The 14,858-nt window shown below is 36.8% G+C and overlaps 1 pseudogene; it reads left to right on the top strand.

Moving 5' to 3' along the window:
* LOC131856867 (ADP,ATP carrier protein 1, chloroplastic-like) overlaps positions 1 to 14,858 on the top strand; it is a 42,692-nt pseudogene that overhangs the window by 1,381 nt on the left and 26,453 nt on the right.

The following is a 14,858-nucleotide window of genomic DNA, read 5'->3' as shown; positions in this document are numbered from 1 at the left end:
CAACCTTCAACGATATTTCTTCTCATAATAACCTTCAACAATATTTCTTCTAGTAACAACATTTAGCAATATCTAGCCATATCTATACACACATCCTTTTATACTGATGGACACATTACTAACCCACGTCTTCACTCCACCAAGAGATAGCTCTCAATTTTTCTAGCAACTATGAGGTTGCAATATTATTCCTTAGACATGATTTTTCTAGTCTAAGATGTAGGAATAAATTATATGTTTAGAAGTATTTTTAGAGTCATCAAACAATAGTACACAAAACTTGATTGAAAAAAATTGGTATATTGATTCATTCCCCTCATGATCACAAGACAAATATCAAAACATGCATGTTTGGGGAAGGATGGACTGTAATTGAAAAGAGATTCATCTCCAAAGAACCATTATTTTGCTACTTGTTCACCAAAATTCATCTTTTTTTTCTCTTGATATAGATTTTACTGAGGTGTGTAGGGTTACAAGGTGAATAAATCCAATTCTTATCATTTTTAATTTATTTTGTCTTTGTATTCAGTTATATATCATTTTCAAAGCCACAAATATTTTTTTATCTTTCACTAATAAATAAAATTACAATCTCCTCCACCGGGCTTTAAATATATTGGCTAATATCTTAAATGGCATGTAGTTAAATATTGGGAGAAGTATATTTAGAAACAGGGAATGACATTACTTTAGTAGTAAGATAGCCCAACAACTAGTATAAAACTTCTAATAAAAATAATATCACATTTTAAAAATTATTTGGATCTTCTTCCAAGCTTTATAGCTTTCTTTCGAAAGAGAAAATCAATGATGTCATGGAGGTTAATAGTGAATCTAATAAAAGATAGTTCATATCTTACCATCCTAGATATATGTAAAATGAATTCCATAATCATTCCTTACACAATTTCATAACTTAAAGGGGCACCAAGTATATATTAATTAGAAACTCTAGCCCATTAAGTACAAAATCCTTGACTTACATGAATTTGATCATACATGCATCCCTCACATGTAGGATAATTATAAAGAAATAACTAGAAAATCTATGGGTCCATACTGTTTAATACCATATTTTCCTCAATATAAAAGTGAAATTTGATGTTCCAATGTGAGAAGTTTTTCCTAAGAAGTCATTTGAGGGCAACCAAATGTTTTTGAAAACAAAATTAAAAGAAAATTTAATTGTGAATAACTTCATATACATTTGTCTAGTGAATGAACAACCATTTTCTAAAATTAAGCAATATCTTTACAAAAGCAATTTAAACATGTACTAAAAATTATTTCAATCATGGGTCACTTTGCTATGTGTTAAATGTAGACACCTAAATTTGGCTAATCAATTTAATCAAATTTAAATCCTATTTCTCCAATTAATTAATTAATTTCCCTATCCCTTTCTTCTAATTAATTAATCTCCCAATCCTATTCTTCTAATTAATTAATTCCCCAACCCGTTTTCCCCTAATTAATTAATTATCCTTGTTGTCCATCCCTTTTGATTAATTACTTTAATTAATTAAATATCTCCTTTCCAAGACCATGCATTAATTAATTTGGTTCAAATTCCTATTTGAGCACATGGCTCCTAACTTCTCTCCCTAACCTCCTTCCAATCCTATCCTAACCAACCCTATCCTTCCAACCTTATTCCCTAGCCTAGTCATCCCTCCAACTAACCTTATCATATCCCTTCTAACCTCCCACACATGTGTTCACATCCAAAAATTCCTAATTTTGGGGAAAATATCCTATTTTGGGTGGCCTTTTCCAAAATGGACATGTGTCCTTAGGGACACATGTCACTCTTCCTATTTTTGGGTGGCTTTTCCCAAAATAAACATGTGTCCTCATGGACACATGTCATTCATTTTCCATCTAGTTGAGCCACTTGACCTTTTTTGGAGGAAAAGTGTCTCCTCTTCACCTCCCATCCCCTTCCTCATCTTATCTATTTAAACACTCCATTTTTAGACCAAATCCTCTCGGATCCACTTTTCAGACATGATACCGTTACTCTATTGGAATTATCACTCAACCCATCCTTTATCATTTTCATTTGTCAATCCATTATCATTTGCACCTATCATTATGGAGAAATATCGAGCATCTGAAGCTACATCATGAGCACACATCCAATCATGGAATAATCAAATTAAAGTGGGAATTATGGTTTGCATTGTTTATCATTTTGTTCTTTGTTTTAGCTTTACCATTCTAATCTTGAGGTATGATGTATTGTGTTTTCTTGATTAATTAGCTTTCTTTTGAGTCCTTATTATTCGCACACATATTTTTCATTGCGCATTTTTTGGCACGCCTGGTGGCACCCACTTCATAGGTAATTTTAACGTTTCTATTGTTTGAGTTTGTTTTTGACAGATTTTGAGCACTTTCAAGAAAAAAAGTGGAATTACACTTGGATTTTTGCCACTACGAAAGTCTATTTTATCAATCTCGAGGTTTCACAAAATAACGGGAATGTGCTTTGAAGCAGCATACATGCAAATTGAAGTCGTGGCAATGCTACCTAAAACAATGGGTTTGCATTCCTGCAACTGGACGAAAGGTATAAATATCCATTTTAAGTTTTAAGATTTTTGTAAATGATTTTGGCATTTTTTCTACATAGTGGTGGGAATGCACGAAGCAGTGAGAACGCACGAAACAACGGGAACACATCCTAAAACTGCGGGAACACGACATAAACCAATAGGTTCGTATTTTAGCTATTTTCATAAAATTTACAGTTCTGTCTAATCAAAATTTGCAAGTTAAGTTGTAGTTTGAAATAGCGGGTTTGCACTGTGAAAGGACGGGTTTGCCCATTATCATTTACATAATTTACCAAAATGTTGTTTTCCTACTAATTTGCTAACTTGTATGTCGGATGACTTAATTTGTTGCAAGTTTGTACTCTGAAATAGCGGGAATGTGAAACAGTGGGAACACATGAAACTACGAGAACGCACCCTAAACCAGTGGCAACGCTATTTGAACAACAGGTTTGCACTGTGAAACTATGGGTTCGCTCATTATCATTTACATAATTTTTCAGAATGCTATTTTATTACTAATCAACCAACTTGTGTATTTTTTGATGGTATTTTGCTAACATTTTTGCAACAAATCGAGCCATAAGAAGACCCCATGCTTTTTAAATATTAACATTTGATTGTAGGCCAGCTAAAGAGGGGTTTTGCGAAGACAATATTTCCTTTATTGCTTTCATTTTTGCATTTGTGTCTTTTGTATAATCTAGGCACACTTCAATTCAACTAAGGAAATGGACACACTATGTCTTTTGAGTAATTAGGCACACTTCAATTCAAGTAAAGGAATAAACCCCATGTCTTTTGTGTCTTGCATGTTTGTGCATCTGTAGAGTGGTCCTATTGCTAACACACACTATCCTCTCCCTCTGGCTCTCATGGTCATAGGTGCAAGAGAAAAGTGTTAGTGACGCTTGATTTTTACTTTCTAAGTAGGAGGGCTTGTACCCCCGAGTAACCTATAAGGTCAGGTGATGGGAGAATGAACCAAGCGGTACTTTCTTTCGGTTTGCTATATAAATATTTATGATTTTAGCGAAAGCTATAAATCAAATAGTAACATTGTGGTATACCAATGGTTTCTCTCAGTATCATTATAAAAATACCTTTGTGGTCTTGATGCAAGTCAAAATCCCCTGGTGCTTGTGTGGTAGATGCATAAAATCTATATTCTACAAGCTGTGATATCTCTTAAATGAGCTAGCCACCTCATGTTTGACTACCTAATTCACCACAAAAGTTCCCCCACTACTAGCCAACTGTTCCTTAGTATCCAAAAATCCTTTTATGTATTAACTTAGGTGTTGTGATATACGCATATCGAAGAAACTCCTCATGTAACCCCCAATTCAAGATAGAAAATTCACTAGGAAGTGATTACCCAGGAATTCAGAGCTTGGCATGCCCAAGAAGTGTGTGCCGAGAGTGGAGCCAGTGCTATTGGGCTTCTATCTATCTGATTGGATGTGGTATTTTATGGTTAGGAGATTTAACACATACTAGCATTTGACTATCCATAGGGGTGTACTTGATTGATTTTTATAGATGTTTTATGGTCAGATCTTCATTCTTGTTGTGTTTGGTGTCAAGTCTTTTGTCAAAATATCAGACCAGCAGGTTTGAAGTTAGTTCTAGCGGGTTCGTGGTCTAGGCTAGCGGTTTTGGAGTCGTATTCTAGTGGGAATGTTGTTAATTTTGAGCTAGAAGTGATACACTTAGCACAGTCACTGTCACTCTGCCAACCAGTAGGTTTGCATTTCAAACCTGTGGGTTTTCTCCTTGAAGCACCGAGTTCGCTCTTTATAGTGTTTGTCAGCCTAAAGCAACGAGTTTGTGTTTTTGGTGCTTTTATGTTGATTGAATCATTTTTTCAATCAGTTTTGAAGCTTCGCAATCTTGTCCTAGCATCTTTGCACCTTGTTCTAGCAGATTCATGTCTTGTTTTGGCAAATTTATGGCCTATTATAGAGAGTTTACCTTATCTTCTCATAATTTGTCAGTTTAGAGATCATTATGTTGTCAGATTTCTATTTCATTGATTTTCAATCTTACGTTTCCCCAGCAGTTAGAGTCTACCTTTGGTGATCTCCGTCTAAGACGTCAGTGTGTTGTTGTTAAGTTGTTCCCATTACTTTATACATTTCTTGATCTATCGGCAGTTTACACCTATCTTTCATGATCTCAGTCTTAGACGTCATTACACTGTCATTATGTTGCCTACATTACCTTAGAAATTAATTGATTCTTTAGCTATTAGTTATCTTCGTGATCTTGGTCTTGGAAGTTGGCATGCAGCCAAAGGGCTGTCCACATCATGTTAGAATTCTCTTGAGTTTTTAGTAGTCAGTATCTATCCTTTCATATTCTGAGTCTTAGATGTTGTTGCACTAGCAGAGTGTTGTCCTTGGTTCGTTAGTTCACTCTTGACCAATATTTTTGGCTCTTTGCTTTTGCGTTCCAGTTTGGGTTCTAGCTTACATCGTCACTATCGTCCACTAGGGTCTCAACTTGCATGGTCACTTTTATCATCTCAGCTGGTAGTCATCACCTTAGTTATCATCATCTTGGTTCTTACATCGTCACTATCGTCCATCATCACCTCTCATCTCCCAATTTGTGTCATCATTGCCTTCTTCCTAAGTTATCAATCTGAACATCAGCCATCCAAAATCAAACATCAAAATTCATCCTCTTTCTAGTTTCATCAAACGCCAGTCCCCATCCTAGTTTGAGATGGTCATTCATCCTATTCTGAGATTTAGTCTATCGTCCATTCTCATCTTTCATCTCTCCAACTCATCAACTAATCATCATGTTGTAATTTTATTATGATGAATTTGGTTTTCCTTCATTTTCTTCCACTTCACCCTATGCTGATGAGGAAGAGGGTATGGTTGATCAACCTGATGACATAGATGTCCAAGTCATGTCTCAATCCTACTATGATGAGTATGGTCATCCCTTATTTTCTTCCACTTCACCCTATGTCAATGATGATGAGGTTATGGTTGATCAACCTAATGTGATAGATCTCCACGTCAAGTCGCAATCTTATCTCACTTCTCCATCAAATTCTAATCTTCCATCCTATCTCAATACTTCATCTAATCCTAATCCACCATCATTTGTCACACAAGGTGTCATTGGGGGCATGGATTACACAATGCCATTATCATATGTGCCCACACCCTATCTAATCAGTGCCACAAGTGGTCAGTGTTCCACAGTATCAATCTCAAGTAACATCACAACCTGTTGTTTCAAAACCACGATTCAGTTATCTATAGGCACCACCTTCACACATTGTTGTGATGAACATTCATGAACAAGCACATGGCACCAGTCACAATCCTTCATCTCACCTCAATCTTCCACCATCCACTTCCTTCTATCTCAGTCCACCATCCACTACTCTTATCTCAATCCACCAGCTTCCCTTCCAACTCCCACATCTATCATTCCTCTCCCACTTCCTAACACCATCAAAATCCTTTCATCCAATGAGATTATTCCATCGCAATCCCCATCATCTATTCCTACAATCATTCAAACTCAATCCAAGGAACCTCTCATACTTCCATCTAGGCAACCTACCCTAGCTAAAAAACCTCTCGTCCTTCCATCCACTCCATCCCTCCCAGTTGATGAATCTCCCATCCACTCCATCCCTCCCCATTGATGAATCTCCCATCCTTCCATCCACTCCACCTCTCGCATTTGAGGAACTCCTCATCCTTCCATCCACTCCATCTATCCTAGATGTATAATCTCTCATCCTTCCACCTACCCCAGTTGATGAACCTCCCATCCTTCCATCCACTCCATCTATCCCAGATGTAGAATCTCTCATCCTTCCATCTATCTTAGTTGATGAACCTTCCATCCACTCCATCTATCCTAGTTGAACAACCTCTCATCCTTCCATCCACTCCATATCCCCCAGCTAAGGAATCTCTTATCCTTCCATCCAGTCCATCCACCCAGTTCATTGAATCTTCCATCATTCCATCCATTCCCTCTAAAGATTCCACCCACTCACATCTTGTCACACCATCCACACCAATTCCCTCATGCCAATATCTTGTTCCAGAGCATGTTCAAAGGATTATTAATCCAAATCAAGATCCTACCATTCCATCTCCTCCATCTCAAGATCCATTACCATCCCCTCTTCCAAGTGAAGATCCTACCATTCCATCTCCTCTATCTCAAGATCCTCCCATCCCATATACTTCACCTCTTGATCCTCCATTTCCTCCTATCCAAACCATCCCACCAACATCACCTTATCCCCTTTGTTCACTTACATTCATCCATGGTAGTTCACTCGTAGCAGAAGAAAGTCTCATATATACAACTCATTCTCCTCCATCTGATAAAGGACTCACATCTTGTTACCCAGAGAATAAGTATCCTACTTTAAATAAAATGCCCCAAAAAATAAACTATCAAGAAAAAGGCTTAAGCCTACATGAGCAAGGTACTTTGGAGCCCATCCATGTCAAAGCACATTTGGGATCTCATGGTCATGGTTATATATCCCAAGGTACTTCATCCAAAAATGTTGGTACAACTAATGCAAAATACAAGTATGCTTCCAAACACCCCATTGCATCTCCCCATCGTTCCTCCAAATATTTTATCCCCACCCCCCTCCTCCATCATATAAAGCTAAAACAACCATCCATCTTCCCACTTCATCCTCTAAATCCATTTTGGGTCCCTATATCCTAAAATCTACCTTCATATATTCCCCACATGAAAAATCCATTTTGGGCCATTATATCCCCAAATCCCATCCTCCATCTTTTCTTACTCATACCTCCATACACAAATCCAATATCTCCATCACCCATCATAAACATCCTATTCCTTTTATTTCTAGTTAGGATCAACAAAGGAAAATGTCCTTACATTCAATCCAACATCCTATCTCCATCACTTCACCCATATTTCCTCCATCTCCTATACCTTTGCACACTCCATCCAAGGCTACTAGTAGAAATTTGGATGCCAAATCAAAAATGCATAAAACTAAACATCCATAACAATATAAATATGACCATGTCCACTCAAAAAGACATGTTCTAACAATGCAAAATCTAATACAAAAATGCAATGAATCCCACAGGCTGCAAAGGCCCACTAAAGAAAAAGAAAAAACAATGTGGATCCCAAAGAAAAAAGAAGTAGTGCATCCAAAAGAAAAATCTCTAATGGCATCAAAAATTGCTAGTCCACTAGCTAAACATTCTCCCCCTCCATCTCCTTAATCCATTTGAGGTCTCTATGTCCCAAAGCTACTTATCATAATGCCTCCACCATATTCACATGCTACATCCATCTCTCCTCCGCTGATCCCACATCTTTCACAACATGTGCCAATGTTGGTCTTGACAACATCCCCCCATAACACTCACTTTCCCTCCTTCCATCCAAACACTTGCCACTTCCATATCCCTTACATTCCCCATCAAAACCCTATAATCCAAGCCTTTACATAATTAGTTGAGTCCTAATAAAGTTGTACCAACATCTAGTGAAAATGGGCTCCTATTACCTTGATATGAAACTTGATTCCTGACTCCCCCATCCATCTTATCTTCCAAAGCCATTTATCCTCATCCATCTCCATCCAAGAATTTCCTCCCCAAAAAAACAAAAAGAGAAAGAGTAAAGAGAAAAAATTCGTCTAGTGGTGAAAACTGGCAAACAGGTGCCTTGGACAAGTACCATGATGAAAACCCGACAAACAGACGTCATGCGTAATTCCCCTCATCCTTTTTCTCTCTGAACTTGGAGGCAAGTTATTTTGGTCATCTAGCCATTTCCTCCTCCATTCCATCTACCTACCATACCCATCATATCCAATCCATTTTACTTTCGTCATCCTCCCTTGGATCTTGACAAAACAAAAGGCCACTATGTATACATGCTTTGGACACTTCTTGGCTTCCACTTCCATGTCACACTTTTCCTTCATATTCCTTATTTACCCATCACCCTATCTTCCATCCACTTCCCTCAACTTCCTATCCCTTTGTCAGCCATTTTATCATATCCAGACTTCCACCAATCCTTATCTCCTAGTTCCTCCATCATTTCATTCGTAACCTGATTCATCCACCTATCCTTAGATCTCCCCATTCCTCCATTCCTTCATCCATAATCGGTTCCTCCCAATCATCATCTACCTTTGTCCCTCATCCTTTCATCTCTTGTCTACATCCGCAATGCTTTCCTCTTCGTATCCTTATCATCCAATCCCCCATCCTTTCATTTCTCCCATCATATCATTCCATTGCCTCTTGCACCCCTTGTTATTGGTATCTAACTCTAGGCTATCCGCATGTAATCCAATGCCATCCATCCAATTAACTCATTTGCATGGCCATTACATCCCACTTTTCTTTGCACGATATCCCATGGTACCCACAGTCCAATCGAATTGTCTTCCCCAAGCGATCCTGTGTCCTCCTTCCCTTTTTCCATGTTTGGTTCATATCCCCTTTGAGTGAAGCGCATTCCTGCCATGATAGGAATTCCCTCCCATCGCCTCCCCTTTCGATGGTGGGAATGCATTCCCACCACAATGGGAATTCCCTCTCGTCAGCCCTTTTAGTGGTGGGAGCACATTCTCGTCACAAGAGGAATGCCCTCTCGTTGGCCCTCCTAGTGGCAGGAGTGCATTCTCGCCATGAAGCGAACACACTCTCGTCATCCCTCCCAGTGGCAGGAGCACATTCCTGCCATAGTCAGAATGAACTCTTGTTGTCCCTTTCTGGTGGCGGGGGGACATTCCCACCACAGCGGGAATGCACTCCCATTGTCCCTTCCCTCAGGTGGGAGCACGTTCCCCCTACCCTTTTAGCTTTCTTTTTCACAACAAAATGCTTTTTTTTCTTCCATTCACGTAGCTACATGTGTCAGTTTTGAAAACCCTCCTTCACCCATTCATCTAATCAATCTATCTGCTCCTCACATCCACCATCATGTTTGAATCTTATCCATATCCTTTCGCTATTTGAGGTCAATCATCCATTCACATCCATGGTTTTGTTCCCAGCCTTGCTGCAATACTTGATCCTATCAATCAATCCATCATGAATCTGTCATGGTTTTTCATCTTGACTGGGGTAGCATCATGCGTGTCCCTAGGTCTTCTTCTGTCATCCATATCTCTCGTACATCTTGTATATAGGTGTCACTGTACATAGGCGTCCGTTGGTCCTGTCCTTCGAGATCATATCCTATCAGCTTACTCTTTAACAATCATCTTTGAGCATCTTTGTCATTGTGATCATATCAGATAGCTTTTGTCATCCCATCATCAATCTTTTATCCTGGTGTTGTTCTGAGATATATCCTTCTCACCAACACCCATCATCTATCTATGCAGGATGTATCCTTCCTCAAGTCAAACATCATCAAATCCTCATCCCATCAGTTTTAATTTTGGCAAAAGACATTTGAGACACTCGTGTTAGCTTTGATTCTTTTTGATCTTTGTTTATCTTTTTAAGCTCCTTGGGTCATGTTTCTTCTTGGTTGCCATGATCTTTAATATCATGGTATGCTGGGAATAACAAGGCTCAGGTTGTGATCTTGTTTCTTTTGGTTTTTGCTTAGCGTGTCTTTTGGATGTGTCCCATGTTGTACCCTCATAAGGTCTCTGTAATCTCATGTTACATTGGGGCATATCTTCTGCTTGGGGTTCTTCTAGTATCGTTGCCTGCAGGATCTCTCTAACTCTGTGTGGTGCTAGATTAACCTGTGTGTCTATTTGTATGTGTCAGTCCATGCATTAGCTGTGAAATTCCACCCTGGTTCCTTATATATTGGTGACTCACAGACACTGCTAAATCAAAATAAGTTCTCACTACATGGTGTCTATTTTGCGGGTGCTCGCGCTCTATGATCATCTCATCCATATCATCATTTTGCATTTGAATTTCACTCCTCTTCATGTTCTACTTCTTTCCTTCTATCTTGTCCCTGGGGCAATGTTTCTTTCGAGACATCGCCCGGTTCCTTTTCTCCCTGTGCACCCTCTCGAGTGAGCATCCCTACCCATTCCTTCGTCTGCCTAGGGCATTTTCTCGCACCTCTTTTTTCTGCTCTTACAAGTGTCTTATTGTCTTCGCACCGATGCTATTCTAGTGCCATCGCAAAGAGGGGCAAAATGTAGACATCTAAATTTGGCTAATCAGTTTAATCAAATTTAAATCCTATTTCTCCAATTAATTAATCTAATTAATTAATTTCCCTATCCTTTTCTTCTAATTAATTAATCTCCCAATCCAATTCTTCTAATTAATTAATCCAATTAATTAATTCCCCAACCTGTCTCCTCCTAATTAATTAATCTAATTAATTAATTATCCTTGTTGTCCATCCCTTTTGATCAATTGCTTTAATTAATTAAATATCCCCTTTCCAAGCCCATGGATTAATTAATTTAATTAATTAATTTGGTTCAAATTCCTATTTGAGCACATGGCTCCTAACTTTTCTCCCTAACCTCCTTCCAATTCTATCCTAACCAAACCTATCCTTCCAACCTTATTCCCTAGCCTAGTCATCCCTCCAACTAACCTTATCCTATCCCTTCTAACCTCACACATATGTGTGCACATCCTAACCAATTCCTATTTTGGGTGGCCTTTTCCAAAATGGACATAAGGACACATGTCACTCTTCCTATTTTTGGGTGGCTTTGCCCAAAATAGACATGTGTCCATGAGGACACATGTCATTCCTTTTCCATCTAGCTGAGCCAATTGTCCTTTTTTTGGAGGACAAGAGTCTCCTCTTCACCTCCCCTTCCCTTCCTCATCTTTCCTATTTAATCCCTCCATTTTTAGACCAAATCCTCTCAGATCCACTTTCACTCAACCGAATCGTTATTTTGCCAAAATTATCATTCAACTCACACTTCATCTTCTATCACTCATCATTCATCATTTTGCATCAACATCATGAAGCAATATCGAGCATCTGAAACTACGTCATGAGCACACATCCAATCATGGAATAATCAAATTAAAGCATGAATTATGGTTTGCATTGTTCATCAGTTTGTTCTTCATTTTAGTTTTACCATTCTAATCTTGAGGTGTATGATGTATTGTGTTTGCTTGATTAATTAGCTTTCTTTTTAGTCCTTAGTATTCACACACACATTTTTCATCGCACATTAAAATGAAAACCATATATTCATATAATAATTATGTAATCATTCATAATATCAAAACCACACTTCATGCAATTATATGATACTAGAGTTTCATTTCATTGATGCACACTTTGAATTGTCAACACTCAACTACACATGTACATCTACCATTACAAGATAATATGAAAGCTTATGGATAGGAAACTAAACAATTTTCAACATTTGTTCACTTATTTGTATGTTTCTCTAATATTGTATATTAATCTTGAACTTGGTATATGATGAATAGATCACTACATTGGTTATAATGAACAATATGATAAAAAAATCATTTATCTTGTCTATATTATTTTAATAAGAGAAACAAAATTTTGAACAAGATTGGATATCTCTATGCTACCACCATCAGTGAATATAATTAGTTTATTTTAATTTTCATGCATAATTGAAATTATTGTTATGTAGAATTTTAAATATTAAATTATGTATATTATTTTACAAATAAAACCAAAATTTAATTAAATTTAAACAATTAATATTTAATATAACATGATAATACATTTATTAAAATCTATTTAATTCTAAATTATTAAATACTTAGATGACAAAATAAAGATGACAAAATAATCTACAAAAATCTTTAAAGAAACTTCCTTAAAAATATCAGTCAACATCTCCCATACAATTACTACTTATAAACCAAAGTGGAGATACTGTATTAGGTAACTGGTAACTGGTAGGAATCATTCCTAGTATATATTGATAAAGCATGGAAAGGCTATAACTCAATAAAAAAGCTTTCAAGGGCCATACTAGGAGTGCTATATATTTTCAATGTGTTAACGAGCATTTGATGAGAAGCGTTGAACCTCTTCATATTTTGGTATGCCAAATGTAAATGGACAAATATGTATATCAACTCATATATGAGATTTAATCGGGTTTCTTGTTTATTGGAGTCACATAATTTGTATATGAAAATGATTAGGAGGGAGTTGACTATGTTTGTAGAAAATTAAATCTTTCGCATGCCATGTAATGTAGAGGTGACTATGAATACACCCGTTTTAGGTGATGGAAGAAGCCCCACCACTTCATATAAATGAAGGATCAAATGCCCTTAAGTTCTTATTTGATCTCATAGTAATCTTGTTTTTGGAATCGATTCTAAGGGAGAGGAAGTATATTATGCCAACCCTCCTAGTAGTTCTCAATTATTTCTTGCAACCAGTGATAGTGAGCCTTATAGTTCACATCCATATATACTTGATCCACTTAAGATGAAATATTTTTATGGTGACTTTGAATAAACTAGACGTCAAGATCAAGAAAAGGCTAATTAAAAGCCAAGCATCTCCCAATAAATATATTATTTATTTCTTGTAGATAATACCACTAAAATTACTCATAGAACATCTAACTCATAACTTCATATGGTCTTAGGATAGCAACCATCTGGCATAGTTCATTTCACTAAAGTGAGCACTCGTTCCACATCATATTTGGGATCTAGACCCCTCTCTAATGAGAACACAATAAAATAATTTGAGGATTTAAGAGCACATGTAGCAAGAATGTATGATTTGAGAGAAAAGGAGGAATTAGTCAAGAAATTGATAAGCCTTAATGTCCCTCTTCCCACAAACATTTCAACACAAGTTGGTACATTAAGCAGTGCTACTAGCCATGCCTATTCTAGATGTACTAATGTATTTGCACAAGTATTCCTATAGTCAATGTACATAAAGTTTTAAATCATATTTCTATTGTCCAACAAACCCTCTTAATAAGCCTTGCTACATCATGCCCACAATAACAAACTATTCTTGCATCCATACCTATTGTATCCATCCTTGTGAGTATTCAAATTATTTTAATACAAACTACATAGCCTCTTCTATATTCTCATCCCCCACTCATAATTTTAGGAGGACTTGACTATCAAAAATATGGACATAATCCATATGTTAATCAGACACAAATGCAATATCCAGTTCCTTAAGTCGGAAAAAATGTTGTGCAAAAAAATTTAAATCATCAATAGCAGTATGTATCAAGTAACAAAATTTCATCAAACTTGACCTCAACCTCAAAACGTCAACCCTAAGAAAAATGTACCTCAAAATTTTCAATATGGTGTGAATCAAAATGTTTAGCGACAACCTAACATGCAACAAAACCAAAGTTCTCAAGAAGCTCCTAACCTAGGAGAACATAATGGTGTGAAGACTTTTGCAAGAAGACCAATGCAACTAGAGAGATAGAGGTATTTGGATTTTAAAGGTGCAAACATCTTTTCCCTAACCTAATTATAAATGAGGTTAGGAATAATTTGCCTAAATTATCTAGCAATAATGCCTTATTAGGTGAAGACCACCTTAAATATTTTATGAATGTCATAGATACTCTTGAGATTGAAGTTGAGGATGTGATCATGAATTTTCTCATGTAGTTATTAAATAAAGATTCAAGAGACTGGTATATAAGTTTACTAGATGCACCCATAAATTGTCAGCCTAAGTTTAGAAGCATATTTAAGGAGTAGTATGGTGACCACTCTAGCCCTAGATTTTCTATGCATAAATTACAAACATTTAGAAGGGATACAATAAGGAAGTTACAAATTTTAATGCAAAATTAATGAAAATATCTAATAAGATCCCTAATCATTTGAATCCTATTGATCCTATGAGTTTGGTCTTCTAGATTAATTCTTTTGACCCCAAGATGGGATATGAATTGAGAATCTAAGATCCACCAACACTTAGAGATGGTTTTAAAGATACTTTAAATATTGAGAATAATAGAAAAGCTTCTAGTAATGTAGGAAAAAGTGATGGTGTGGAGATATTGAAAAATCCAAAAGGACATAAAAACAAACAACCCAAGGAGGATAAATTGGATAAAGTCATGAGTGCCTTGAGAGATCTAAGTTATAAGGTGTCTAAAAATGAGAAGGGTCCATCCCACGATAGACCAAATTATCAGAGACATGACAAATCCCCTAGGCTACATGATATGCCTTACAACACTAATTTGAACGAATGAAAACTAGTGAGCAGTAATTAGAAAGGATATTTTAGCAAGGAGACACCCAATCCTTTGAAGAGGCCAAATTCCAATTC

Source organism: Cryptomeria japonica, chromosome 7 (assembly GCF_030272615.1).
Source record: "Cryptomeria japonica chromosome 7, Sugi_1.0, whole genome shotgun sequence".
Classification (NCBI taxonomy): domain Eukaryota; kingdom Viridiplantae; phylum Streptophyta; class Pinopsida; order Cupressales; family Cupressaceae; genus Cryptomeria; species Cryptomeria japonica.
Note: the sequence above shows the minus strand (reverse complement) of the source record. Positions and strands in the feature narration are given on the sequence as shown.